Source organism: Pinus tabuliformis, chromosome 5_1, assembly GCF_031772625.1.
Source record: "Pinus tabuliformis cultivar Carrire ecotype Pingquan chromosome 5_1, CPIR1, whole genome shotgun sequence".
Classification (NCBI taxonomy): domain Eukaryota; kingdom Viridiplantae; phylum Streptophyta; class Pinopsida; order Pinales; family Pinaceae; genus Pinus; species Pinus tabuliformis.
The window spans coordinates 970,928,824-970,944,721 of NC_142305.1; positions in this window are offsets into that span (position 1 = coordinate 970,928,824).

A 15,898-nucleotide genomic window follows, 5' to 3' on the forward strand; every position below is an offset into this window, starting at 1 on the left:
ATCATTTTCGACTTCATGCTTTAGGGGGCAATTGTTACAAGTTTATTCGGGCATATCACTCCCGACATTCAGTTCAATACTATTAGGGCTCAGCAAACCCTAATTCAGTTGTTACATGCCCTAGACAAGTCATCACATTAAATTCTTAATTTTATGAAAGTTTCATGGCCTGAATCCTTCCTGAAATGCCTCCTTGGGACACTAGTGCAACCTTGACCAAGGGTAATTGCATTGCAGAGTAGGCATGCCCATTTTGGCGTGCACTGTAGTGCACTTAGGCCCTCTTTGATCTACGCTGGGTGAGATTGAGTGAAAATTGGGTAGGGTTCTGGGAATATTCCTTCATTCTAGATTATTCTATAAGGATCCCTTCTCTTATCTCCTCCTATGAGCTCAAAATTGGATAGGCTAAGGATCCATTAACTTCATATCCTCTCATCTCTTTCTCCATGGAAACTAACTCCAAGTTTGGAAGGCCATTCAATGCCCTCATTTATGAAAAAACCACCTCCATTTCCTATAAATTGAGCACTCATCATAGTGATCAAGGGGCTAGAATCTGAAGTTTGTAAGGAAATTCTGTTGGTTTGAGAATTGAGTTCATGTCAAGAAATGTTAAGCTACTAAATTGGTGTGCATTTGGTGTGACGAGGGTTGGACTGAAGCTGGAGGAGTGGCATAGGATCGAACTTTATTGGGTGAAACTCTTCCTTCTAAATTAATAATGTGTTTATTCATTTTCTCATATTCTTGTTCATATCTATGATGATTATGTGTTTCAATGTCTTCGATTCCATTGGTTTATAGTAGATAGATAAGGTATGCCTTGATCATTTCTTGTTTCTGTTTCTGTTGACACAGGTACATATTCAGCGGATTTAGTTCAAGTGGGAGTGATTGGAGAAATTCAAATGGGTTTAAGGAAGTGAAAGAATACAAGTAAGCTCCTTCTTCTCGTCTATCCACTATATAAGGAAAAGGTTAAACTACTTTCTTTCTGTTGTTCTAGGTGTAGCTACCCACCTAGGGAAAATGTGTTTACCCATAGATGCAAATTCCATATAACGCTGCTGCAATGCTTGCCCTTGCTACTGTGAAGGTTGCCCTTGTTGCTACAAAGGTAGCTGGATAGTTCCTAGATAGTTTCCAAATTGAATCTAGCCATACCCACTAGGCACAATAGATTGTCCATGCTGAACATAAGGTCTAGCTTGAGGAATGTAAGGTGGGGTAACCAAGGCATGTGAACCATATGGAACATAAGCCGATTGGAATGAAACCTGAGCCACGTAATGGCTGCTGGTATGGGACGTTACCTGACCCGGATGGATCAACATGGTTAGGAATAGCACCATAGAAAAGTTGATTCATTACAACCATTTGAGTTTTTGATCCACTCACATTGGTTTGCCCTGACATCATAGAGATATTTAGATTTTGTCCCTCGAGTGGCAGCAAAGTTTGTCCACTCACTGGAGGGGTAGAAGAAATTACCGAGACCTTTCTTGTAAAGATCGTTGATTGAACTGGAAGAGTTCGTTGAAATGAAGAAACAAGTAGAGGCAGAATGGTAGGTTGAATCGAAACTGAAGTGACTACAGTTCGTACAATCGATCGAGAAGTCGTGTTCTGGATGAATGAACCGGAGGTAGGCATGTTGCCAGAAGACCGGATAGGATTATCATACAAGGAAAAGGCACTAGGAGTTCCCGAAACTAACTGAGCTGTATAGGTATAACCGTGTGGCAATAAGGGCTCACTAAACTCAGGATAAATGCTAGACGAATGCTTCCCGTATCAGGGAAACCTTCTGGAGGGATCTCATTTACTTGCTCATCACCCACTTGAGGAGTATGAGTAGCAGAAACTTTTGACTGACTCAGAGAGGAGACTGGAATTTCACCTTCTGACTCCATAGAAAACAATCGGTGATGAGCCAAGGATGAATGAGGAGACAACTCCAACGAAACACCAAGTTGATCATACAGACTATAAGGATTTTGTGGAGATACCACAAAAGGGTCTGTAACTATTCCTTGCGAACTATCAAAAGTCTATGGACTCTCAGGAGTCTGGATAGGATTATTAGGGGATTTCGAGCCAGATTCATAACCTGACCCAATATCTGATGGAGGTTGATGAGAAGAAAAAGGTTGAATACTTAGAACAATTCCAATTTCAACACCTTGATCCTTAAGAGAGTGCAAAAGTTTAGGGAAAGATTCTCCGGATGACCTTCCAGATGGAGGAGAGGAAGAGGAATGAGACAAACTTGATGGTTCAGCCACGATGACTTTGTCTCAAAAAAGGAGAAGAGATATCAATTTGAAGGCTTTAAAAATATATTGGGGATACACTCACAGTGTGGTCTAGAACAAGACTATCAAGAATGTGATGTGATTGCAGGAAAAAAAAAATTTAAGACGTTGAAACAGATTGATCCCTTTTCATGTTTTAAGAGTCGAGAAAAAAGCAAAGATTACTCTAGTCTCTTTCAGTTTGGATGAGATCGAAAGGATGAGTGCTCGATGATATTTTAAATTTAAAGAGTCAAAAAGACCAAAATGATTGCTCAGCATAATCTAGGCAAAAGGGATTACCAGGTAACCGTGAATTGTAGAATACCTCTAGGCAAATCGAGAAGTATGGGCAGGCAATCTCGTCAATTTCTGTGTTCGGTGTATTATGTTTACAAGGCGACAAACTCGGCTTCCTGTGGATAAAGGATCGAAAACCTAGTGGGGTCTCCCTTATATACGCGATGGTATGAGGAGCACAAGTCCATACTAGCGTTGTCTAATGGAAAAGTGAATGACAACTACTAGGTTTAAAGATGTTGGAACACATCTCTAGCCTAGACCTCTAAATGTGAGTGTTTAGTTTCAAATGTGTCGTAGGTTAATTGAATATATTTTCAAGGTTTATCTTGAAATTAAGTCTCAGTTTTTAGGCCCTATCGATGTCACGTGAAAAACTCTTATGTGCAGCTATATGAGACAAAACCATTTCAATTCGATGAATGATTACACTAATTGAGAGAAGAGAAAACAATCAATGCAACAAACAAGCAACCAAAAGTAAGATGACTTTTTACTACTTCACTTTTCAAAACAAAATAATGAAAATTCTTTTCACTTCCTACTCTTCCTATCAGATGCACTTCAACTAGTCCTTTTTATAGTAAAAGAAGTTCATTTCATTTCACATGCTCATGATGATGAAATTCTTGCTTTCAATGATGCTACTCAATGCAACATATTAATTAATCAAACTATAATGATGTATTTTCTTCAATGGAATGCTAAAATGGATATTTCACATAAACATTTCAATGAAAATTTCCAAACACCCAAATATCAATAAAATGCAAAGCACAATAAAAAGAACTCCTTTCAACCAAATGCAAAGATTCAACTGAAACAAACTGAGCAATGTGATCTATGCTCAGAAAAGTGACGTTCAACAAGAGAAGAGTAAATGAAACTTTTTCACTTGTTCAATTGAAACCAAAGCAAGCGAGATGCAAAGACTAGAAAATGAAATGCATGAAGCAACAAACCAACAACTTGACTCAATCATGAGCAGATAAACAAATGAATGGACAATGACCTAGATTTCCTAGGAACACAAACCATCCAATAACTCAAAAAATAAATTAAGGCAATCTCAAACCAATCAAGCAAACAAATAAATCTCACAGATCATTCTAGCCAGGGAGAATATAGGAAAACAAGCCAAGAAACAGAATTTATGAGGACAAGGCACACTGGCAATGATTTAAGAGAAACCCTGATTTTAACCTACAGGCATCGATGCGACTGTCTAATTAGAAACAAGCACCAGAAGGGGCTGTGGCATGATTATTCAAGGGGAACTCATGCAATTCGACACTAATGTTTGGAAATTAACAACGTTGATCGAGGGATTCAAAGAAAAAATAAAAAATTTCACAAACCAAAACCAGACCTGTCACTCTAAATTCAAGAATCAAAATAGTAGGTGACTTGAAGTATAGATTACAATAGAGAAAGAGTGAAACGATAAAAGTTGTCACAGATCATGAAATGAAAAAGAAATCCAAAGAGAGGGATGGGTCCCTAGTGGAGTCACCAATTTGTGGAGTAGGAAGATTCTCTTTGCGGACAGAGACAATCCCTCTAGCCCAGGGGAGAGGGTCTAGCCACAAACAAGACAATCTAATATAAGTTCCCTTAGATTGAGAATGGATAAGATCCTACCTCTTGTATCACTAATCCTTGTTTGATGAAGTTCTTGTGCCTTTGCTCCAGCGATCAGCTCCTTAGTGTCAATCAAGCACCTGAAACGATGAGACAAAAAACCATAGCATACAAAATATTCAACCTACTTAAGAGGCTAAGGAGTGTTAAGCTACCAAATAGCATATGCAATTGATATAGGAAACAAAATATCAGTTGTATTATTATCACAAAAAGGAAAGTACAACCTTCGCCTTAGCATTGCAGGTTTCCTTCAATGTGTCCAGGTTCCAGCACCACTATTAGCAACTCATGATTCACCCTCAAACAATGGAATTTCATGGCTTATTCCTCTTTACTCCAAAACAAACAAAAATACAAGCTTATTCTCCCTTTACAAACACAAACTAGGAGGCTAAGCCTCTTAAGATGGCTATCAATATTTGCATATTATTCCAGCCTTTTCATTAGCTAGCTGAGGTTGGGAAAGGAGGATTTTATATAGCTTGAGAGAGGGAGAAATGGATCCTCTTATGATGGGAGAGGAATTATCGCTTTTCGTTTGTTCAATTTTAAAAGGGGAAAAGAGCCCAAACAGTCTCTCTTGGCTCTATCTTGCCTAACCATTTACCAGAATTCCATTCACGAAGCTTCTAGACCTAGAAGCTTCGACTCCATTTTTAAAAACTTTCCAAAAGAGGGTCGGTGGGGGTCATGAATGTATTACCTGCTCCGTTTGGCACTAGGCCCAGTGCTAGACTTTGAAAATTAGTGCAGGGAATAAATTGAGTGATAGCGTCAGTCTTGAAAATGGAGTTTGAAGGAATATTCTTGGGAAATGATGTAAGAGGGAAATGTTCTATAGATGAAGAGGGATGTAAGGAAAGGTTCCTCATGATAGGGAAACACATGAGAGTCATTGTATAGGTCCTCTGGGATTGAGGAATGGGGAGTACAGGGACAGTGTCAAAATGTTGTGTAACAGGATGTGCACATAAAACCAAATTCAAGTCCTTAATTTCACTAATGATGGTTGTATATTGTTTATTGTAAGACAACATGCTTTTGTAATTTTTTTTATTACATGATAAACACAATTCTTCCATGATAATATTAAACATTAAACTTGGGCCAAAACCACCATTAATTAAACAACAATGTGTAATTTTATCCAAAATATTCATTGAAACATAAAATAAAGGATTTTTAACTATAATGTTCGGATCAGGAATACATAACTTATTTATGTACATTTCTTCTTCTTCTTCTTCCATTTCTATTAAACTAGCAACAGTAGAAGCTTTGCCTTCCATAAAATTCCTAACGTAATTTTGTTGCTCTAGGAGAGTAATCATATTGAGTAGTGAAGCATCATAGCATCCATTTGCTTCAATATATCATATTTTGATAAAGAAGAAGAAGGAGAGGTAAGGATTACTGCACATTTTTGTGAGCCTCTAAAAAATTGATCATTTAGAATGTTTCAGGAATATGATGATTACGAGAATATATTTTGGGAAAAAATAATCTTGTGAGAACCATTATTTCCTCTATGTTGATATCACTTATTTCTCATGTCTAATAATAATACATCATCTTCAGGGGCCCAATCTAGTGCAACAATCATTGAATCATATATTTTACTAAATATTTATACTTATTAATTTTTCATACCTCCCATCATGATTATATTTGCAGAAGTTACACAATGATCTCGAAAAAATAATCTTAGGCTAAAAATTCAAATTCTTATTCCTGGAAGGTGCTTGCATGGAGGTATTTGTAGAAGTAAAAGCAATACATTTTCTTTCAAATGTAATCATTCAATTATTCATGTCATGAACATGTTTCAATAAGGTAGACATACCAGTTTTTTTATGTACATCATCAATATGTAAACCTATTCTATTTAATTTCTCTTCAAATTCCAAACAAGTTTTTAAAGTTGAACCAAGAATATTGGCATTATTTTCTTCCAACATATGACGATAGGAGGAAGGTAGTGTGTTATAATAATGCATCAAGGAAACTTAATTCTATGATTTTATTATTTTAAGAATTTGGTTGTATAACTTAGTGAAATGTAAATTAAAGGATTTAATAATTTCACCTCTATTATAGACAATATTATTGCAACCGTGTAACAAATCAATTGTTCTTTAAGTTTTCCCATAAGTTGATTTAAACCAATAACACAATTCAATCCAAATTGAAAATACCTTCGGTGGTAACTCAAGGAAATCAACAATAGTTTTCCCCTCTATAGAATTGACAAAAATACACATACATGTATCATTTTCATTCACCCCGATATTGTGACAAGCATTTGAAAAAGCTATCAAATGTTCATTTACTAAGATGATTCTTTTTTTAGAAAATTTCAGCGAATGATCCTTGAATTTAGGGAGAAGATTAATTGTTGGCGTTAAATCATATACCATGGAGTGGCATTCCTGTCTTCTTCAAATATAAATAGGTCATATTGTTTGATTATTTTGGCAGCATTTTCTGTTGATTGAACATGATTAAAACTAAGATACATACTTCTAATAAAAGAAAAATAAGAGGCTTGAGAAACGGTAGTTTTACTAGAACTCTTAGAGGAAGTCTTATGATTTAATATAGGGAATGAAATGTAAATACACTAATTACTTCACTTTTGGAATCAAATAAATATTGCCTAAGATTTATTTGATTGCTTTAAAAAATCCATTTATGTCTCCTAAATTCAACCAATTGGTCAGCTTCAGGTGGATTACCTCTTATCCTTCATGAAATTAAAAAAAAATTAGACATAAGACAATATGCTGACACTCTTGATGATTACAAGCCTATCAGTCTAAGTCTTTTTTTCATTCCTAGATTTCAATTCCATGTGTTATGACGTCCTAGGATATCTCAAGTTGTTTAAGAGAAACAACAATTTTTAGAATATTATCAAACAAACTAGAAGTAATTCTTCTCTACTCAAGAAAATGGAACCCTAAATCTAGTTATTGAGAATTTGGATAATTCATAAAAATATGAAAAATGCAAAACATAAGAACCAAAGAGTGAAATTACTCCCCAGTATGGTCTCGAAAAAATAATGTTGATGGTGAGAAGGTCTTAAATGCTTCTTCTGCAATAATCTTAACTCTAGAATGCCTAGATGAGATAGGTAGAAATGTAACCCTTGGCTTATAACTTTGATAATATACAACTAAATTGAGACTTAGATCTCCTCATCTAGAAATCATTTTTTATTTTATAATTTTTTTAATTTTTAAATATATTAAAGTGAGATCACTCAAGATGCTAAAAATACGAAATATGAATTCAAATGACCTTAGCTCAAGTGGCTTGGTGAAAAAATTGTTTCCCTGGGTCTGTGGGTTGAAGTCTCCAGAGACATGTTGTAATTAGGTCATTTGTGGAATTTATGAAATAGTTGTACCTAGTGTAATAGTGGCAACCGGTGTTTCAAAGTTACCAATTCTCTAAAAATTCTAGTTCATGTTTGAAAAAAAATGAATAAGTGAATTATAAGATCAACAATAACTTCAAGGTGAAAATAGGCCAAGATTGAAAATCAGTAAATTTTTATTATTGTAAGCCAATATGAGTCTCAACTGAAATATGTCCTTTCAAAACCCTGCAAGGGTTAGGATCATAATAGCACTTTAGATGCTGAGATGTCAAAGAATCATACAATGGAAATTGAATTCCCAAAGAACGAAATAACAAAGTTTTTACTCGATCACTTCAAGTAATCACTAAATCTCATTAAATTTTGCAAGAAAACGGTCTAGTCAACATTGAAATAACTTAAAAAATTTTAATAGAAGGAATAGAAAATTCAATCAAAACAATAAAACCTTGAAGGAAAAAATTCAGATAATGAAAAACTATATTTATTCTCTACCTTCAAGTTATCCCATGCTATCAAACGAGATAGTCTTAGTCATGGAAAAATCAGAAGGGATGAAGAGAATAATAAAAGTAATATTTGAATCTATAACATACCTCTACAAATAATTTTATATTTTACATTCGTAATTCCCTTTAGCTTTATTCCAAATAGAAATCAATTTATTTGTTGAATTTCATATAACTAATTTTATTTACTAATTTATGAAAATAAGAAATTATTTTATGAAAAGAGTAGATTACGAATGTTTTACTTAAATATAGCTATAAGTAGGTGGGGTCCACTAGACTCTTTTTTATCTATTAAATATTTACTTTTCACCTTGTAACTCCCATTAAAAAAAAAAATTCACAAGTAAATATGAGACTACAACATATCATACAAAATCATAATGTCATCATCACATAACATTTATAAGTTACAAAAAATATGTCAATAAGTATCATGTCCAAAATATTGTGCATCAAATGTGTGAAAATAATAATATATAAAAGTCATCATGTATTTGGATGCAAATCGTAGAATGACATCCCTCCTTTTCTTTCTAGGGAAAATTTTAAGGATGGAAAATTATCTTAAAGTTTAGAAACCTTAGTGAACCTTACAAGTAACTAATATGCAAACTATAAAATGTTTGGCAATATTTTTGTTAAAATATTCAAGTTTCTAATAATTTTATATAGTCTCTATAAAATTTTAGAGATTTTTAAGGTAAAATATTTTTTACTATAAAATTTGGACAAATCATTTTTAGAAAAAATAAAATTGACAAATCCTTTTTTTTCTTTTAACCATGGAAAATTATTCCACCTACAAATATTATCCCATAAAATTATCCTTGTTTCCTTCTACCTTATCCTTAGTTGTACGAGGTTTAGAAGTATAGGTGGAGTTAGTGGAGCATAATTCAGGCTTAACCATGGTTTTCTTTCCTTTGTCTTATGGGATTATAGTGATGGGTTGTTTTTAGAAATATTTGGGAAATGGGGCCGCTAAAGGGATCACCTAATCTAGGGCAGGGGTATATGAGACATGAATATGCATCACAAGCCAACATATAAAACTAGAAGTAGGTTGAGTAGGATCATGGTTCCAACTATCATTTGAAAAGGCCTAGGAGAGGCATGGATATCAACAATACTTGAATGGGGTTGCAATACATTACTAGGTTGAGTTGGTGGGGGAGGCAAGGCAACTTGGTTGACAAGTTTAATTTGATTGCTTTGAAGAATCTAGCTAAACTCTTCTAAATTTACATAAAAATGTATAGAGAATCAGATTCTCTTGTTTTATCCTTATTGCTAAAACATATTAGGCCTTCTTCCCCTTCCTCCTCTGTCACCCTTATTATTCTTGTTGAAAAGGCTCGTCTAAAAACAAAATCCAAAATCACAAAATCAATAATATGAAGCATCATACACAAAATAGTATATTAATCACAAAATATGTTTAATGTATTAATTATGGATTAGATGAATGCATACTCTTCAAGCATAAAAAGGGATATGATATAGGAATATCGCATGAAACCATTCACCCTTAATTACCCTTGTCATTTCACTAAATTATGTCACATAGTTCCATTTTTTATTGCCATTAACCTGTGAATGGTCGTGGATATTCCATTGGATTGCTCCTCACAATAGATCTACACTGTTGCAGTTTTATTTCTCTTTAGATTTATATATATGTAGATTATTGTTAATAGTGTATGCATGCAAATTAAAATTATGTAGAAAATAGAGAATAGTGAAATAAAAGCACACATACGCACATACATATTTGACACAATATATGACCTAGGAAACCCTTTTGGGAGAAAAGCCTAACTGGAAGGTGAGGTCACTCTACTCTCTTTCTCCGAATAGAAAATGTATGAAAGTAAAAGGAAGTTTGGAATGTGGAATGTGGGATACTATAGTGCACAAATCCTCTCTGTGTGCCCTATCTCTTATCCGTCTCAATTATTTTTTCTCAACTATGGAATAGACGTACTCGAAAGAATGGAACACCTTTTCCTCCTAGTGGCATGTATATAACATAGTCTGGTAGCCTATTAGTGGTTAGGTTTTACTACCTCAACTCTTAACCATAGTTACAATATAGAACCTTTAAGATTATTCTTTATCATGATCACATGGATAGCCCATTTTCCATGAATAATGGGGGTTAATGTGGAATCCTCTCAAATTATGGTGTTGAAAACAGGAAGGTCAACTTTTGAGTGGCATAACTTGCGCATACGAATTTTGATTGACATGATTCTTGCATCGTTGGAAAGGCCTCTATGTGTATAATAGGGATAAAATATGTAATGCTAGAGTGGCAAAGTCTTAGCCCCAAAAATGTCATTTGATGCCTCAAAATTCTCCTAGAAGATTTCAGACCCCGTTTTACCAAACTAGGCCCCACTAGTAAAAATGGTCCCCAGAGCTAATTTCTCCACTTTTTCCACTCTAAAAGCATTGAGATGGATGAAAAAATATAATGATGAAATATGGATCAGCCATATATAACATATAACGACATGTTTTTAATCTTTATAATAGGTCACCCAAATATCAAGCTAGAGGATAAACTTTTGTTACCATTTTTAATACTAGTTGATTGTAAATACTTGTTTCTAAACAATAGGTCCTTCTATATTTATGTTTTTCTCTTTCAACAAAATTTATCTATTTTCTTTTGGAACCCTTCTTTTTTGTTCAAACAACACATAGGCATATCATCTAATTACCCTGAATGACTTTACATTATTCAAATTTTTACTAGATTAAATTGCAACTTCATACTATAACATACCAATGCTAGGTGTAATGAAGTAACCATTCTCAATAATAAAATGCAACAATATCTTGGTCCTATCATTTTATTCCTAAATGAGACAAGGTTTTTCTTTGAAGCCAAAACCCTTAATAATATCCAATGTTAAGTATTAAGTTATGTTGACAATTAAACTATATGATAGAACAAACTTCCATCCTCAAAATGCTTCATAACATACAACTTTACTTGGTTTCAAACAAGGTTCGCCACTTATCCATACATTAAACAAAACAACCAAAAAATTCAAACTACAAGACTCAATAGTTTAGGGGTTTGAAACAAAGTCTCTTGTCATCTATATCCTCAAGGTTTGAGGCCATAACAACTTCACATTAGAGTCAATGGCCCATTTGAAAAAATAATTATATTCACATATTTGAAGTTTATCACCAATTACAGGGAAGTAATACATACACGTAATTTTCCACAAATTTTCAATCAACTGAACTTATAATGCAACCACAATACTCAGGCCAACACATTTTAGAGATTGAGAGAATTAGATTCGAGATTCATTAAGGGGTCAAAGATTTTTTTCATTATAACAACCATAATAGAGATTTTCTTCAACTAACCCAATGTACAATATAACCCCTTCTTTCCACATAATTTTCAATGTAAAACAACTAAGCATTGAATAGCCATATATAATATTCATAACCATCAACTCTTGAATTTTAAATCATTCCAAACTGTGGGGGGGGGGGGGGGGGGAACCTTATGAAAAATACAAGTATGGAGGAAAAGGAATGGAAAGCCAACAACCACAATCATTTTAACTTCATCCAAATCAACCAAAGTAGAGAAAGGGGGATAGAGAGGATTGAAAACATACAATCACTATGCCAATCCAAGTTTAATAATATAATATACAACCAAAGTGCACTAAGATTAGTACTAACCTTGTTTGAATATGAAATCTTAGCTTTAACTTTTCCTAGTGGTGGTTAGTCCTAGAGTCGAGTCAATTTCTTTACATGCAGAGCAGAGCCAAAAATTGTCATCCACAATTACCAAACAACCAACGTTTTAACGAAGAGGGGGTGACTTCCCAAGACCAACTAGTTGCAAATTTGATACCTTCCTCATTAATGCATAAAGGTCTATTGAGAATGTCATGGTTAAGGTGAATCGCAACCATCGATCAAGTCTTAAACCCTCACTTAAAAAAATGGAATGTAATATCGATCTGAGGAGAGGTAAATGCACAAATGGTGATAACAATATCACATATTTTTGTTTCTTATGTTATTCAAACATTATATCAATGCAAATCCCATCATACAGGAAAAAAAATTAACCAAAAAATTAACCATAAATGTATGTGTTGTGTACTATGGTGTTTGTAATGTTGTATCTTAATGTTTTTTCCAAGTATTGAACTAAGGTTATATCCATAGTCCCAAAGATATAATTCCCATCCCTTTTAAACAAAACATATTTTTTTCATAGCATACCAACATTATTGGTTTATTAGATATCATGACATTAATTCTTTGATACCATAGTTACATATATAAACCAAGATGATAATAAAATGCCAATATATATCCATATAAAATTGACATGTGAGTACGATGCTCCTTGTCTCTCCATCAATTTTCGTGCCACCAATATACTCAAAGCAATGAAATTTCAATATAAATAATGACATATGAGTATGATGCAAAGAACAATCATAGTAACCATTGAAACATAAATTGATTTTATTCCTAGGAGACCCCACCTACTTATTTTATTTATCACTTTTGTACATTGAATGGAGGAAATTTCTAGTGCTTTGCAAATTTTAAGAATCACATGTGTGTAAGTGTCAACATAACCTATCCTATTAGTTGTCATGTCATGTGCCAAGTGTCATTATATATACTCAATCATTGGCCTTGTCAACACACAACTGATTTTCCTTTCATATTTCTCAATCATTTCATGTCCCATTGTCCTTTCCACCATATTTCCTTCTGACATCACATGCTTTTCAATGAAGTGGTTTTTAGTGAGGTGTCCCCTTGTGATTTTCAAATCATCATTGGGGAGGGGATACAATGTGTCCTCAACATGTAAAGACCATGGTATTTTACTTGGTTTCAATTTTAGATTCCCCCCCCCTACACCAACAACCCCCCCTCCCCCCCACCCACCCCGTTCTTAACCTATGATTATTTTTGGGGGGAGGAGAGGATAACTGCTTACCATATATATAGTGTGCTCTCCATAGGATATGTGTGTCACTTACCCAAACATTATTTAATGAAAATTATATATAATGATACAAGTTTTGAATCAATTTTTGTATTTTATTTATTTATCAAGGAAATTAAGGGGTAAACCCAGAATTTTCAAATATTATAAACTATATTAACTACACAAAATACTAAAAATTCCACTTCTACAATAGGACTAGATCCATTTATGTTAATTCTTCACATTCAATTATACATGGTCTTGAAAATAATTACTCAGTAGTCCATGATTTATCCATTTTAATTTCAAATGATATTTTTCCAAATGGAATGTTTGAAAGGGCCGAACTACAAGAGTATCTTGACAAGAAGGAGAAAAACTTTGCTAGATTAAAAGTATGTAAAATGCATATTTAGTGGGATGAATGATGTCTACATTAAGTTATATTATTATGTTTACAATCATTTCTACTGCACTCAATTGGGAATCTTATTTAATCAAGAATACAAAAACAATTACAAAATATCTTACATGTTATTCAAAATTAGAGCATCAATCAGACTTTGGACTGTTTTCAAATGTTGCAATGTCATGGACACACAAATTATTTTCCAAGCATATGGAGTCCATGCCAAATAGAGGCATGGTGTATATTCTAGTTAACTTTAGAAGATTTGAAATCTATCACTTATACAAAGAAAATTTTTAATCTATTGAATGATAAGATAATATCATCACATACATTACACTTTTTACAAGGACTTGGAAAAAGAAATTCAACAATGTTTGTATTCCTATAAGGAATAGGAGTGTGGTTTGTGATATAATTCTCTGAAAAATTCAGAAATGATAGATAGAGGATCTAGAAAGAGGTATGTCTCTTTTGAACTATGATTTTAATTAAGTAATTATCAATTATGGAAACTCATCATCAATATATCTTATTTTATTTACATATTTCATTATTAAAGCACTTTAATAAAGGTGGAATCAACACTCATATGAACCATATGATTTGTACAAATATCAAGAGAAGCATTATAATGCTCCAAATAAATATGTAGGATTGATAATTGATGTACAAATATCAAGAGTAGTATTATAATGCTCCAAATAAATAGGTAGGATTGATAATTGATGGCATGGATCATAAAATCATTATTCATACATTTTTTCCACACACCAAAGAAGCTAAAAGAAGAAAATTTTCTTCGATTTCACTTGGTTATATTTTTTTCAATGGTCAACTATCTCCAAGCACGTACTTTTAAATTCCAAATATTCATAATAATTAAAATGCATCCATCATTGTAATTCATCACATATTTACTCATCCCTTTTTATATCTTCAACAAATTTTGTATTTATAATTGAACAACAATACTCATAAAAAAAAAACTAGGTTGTGTTTGGTATTAGAGCATCTTTATTAAATAGGGATTTTTTTATTTTTTATTTAATTTTTTTAATCTAAACATTTTTATTAAATAGTAAAAATTTAGTAAAATAAAATAAAGTTAATTTTATTTTGTTGAAGACATAATCTTTCAACATTTTGTGTAATTGTAAGGAACTTAAGTGTTAGAAATGCCTATGGAAGATGAAGACAAAGAATCATCCTTGTATGACTCACACTGAATCAATCACATGGCACTGAAGTTATTTTTAATTCTGTGTTTATATCCTCTACAAGTATACCTCTCCATTCACTCTAATCATTTTTGGTATGACCACAAGCAATTTGCGAGAGTTACCTTGTCATTCTATTTCTTGCTCCTCTTGTGAACCCTCTCAATTATTTTTTTCCATATTGCTTTCGTCTCGCTACATAATCCAACTTCCTTTTCATTGAAATAACAATGAATGTGTATGAAACTCTAATCTCGAACATTAACACCTTGTGTAAGACAAAGAAGTTAAAATCTAGAGTTTGGGCGTAAATATCATGGTTTACATCCTCGTAGCTCATAGGAATGCATGAGAGTATGGTGAAATTTGTGGTTTCCTCTACAAATGAATGTTATCTTGTGATGTCTTCAGATTAGTTTTTGCGAGCACATAGAATGGAAAGTCGAGGACAATCATAAAGTCTATATTTGCAATAGATATTGTTTGTTGCTCCTTTTCCTCATGAGTATCAACTCTATGGTATCTTCAACCCTCATCTTATGAAACTCATAAATACAAACAACCCCTCCATTTTACAACACCATTGCACCTCCTTTGAGATAAAACTCATGGGTGTTAGAATCACAAATCACTGAAGTTGTTACACAAGCATCCCCTTGTTTTTCAACCCTTACTTCTTTGATGGACTAGTTTGAGTAGTCGATGAATACCTTTGCCCCATAGACTCAAAACATTAGCATTTGGAAGAAGGGGAGGGATATTATTCTAGAATAACAAGACATTTCTTTAGACATAAATGAGTATAATCTACTATGTTCCAAAAGTGGAAACGACGATTAGGGTTGTCTTCTCAACAAATTCAAGGAACTATGATTTCGCAGTGGATCGATCATGCCCTCCACGTAATCAAATATATTAATGGTTCATGTAATTGAACTCTCCATGCTCTCTTTTGTTGTCATTATCACAATATCTTTTGCTTCTGCAAGTACTTGATTCATTATGTTGTGTAAGCTGCATATATAGTCTTTCTTGATATAGTTGCAAGACTACCTCGCGCCTCTTATAACATCTATATTCATGGTACTCAAGCCTCTTATATTCACGGGTACATAAGTGGTGTTGTGAAACT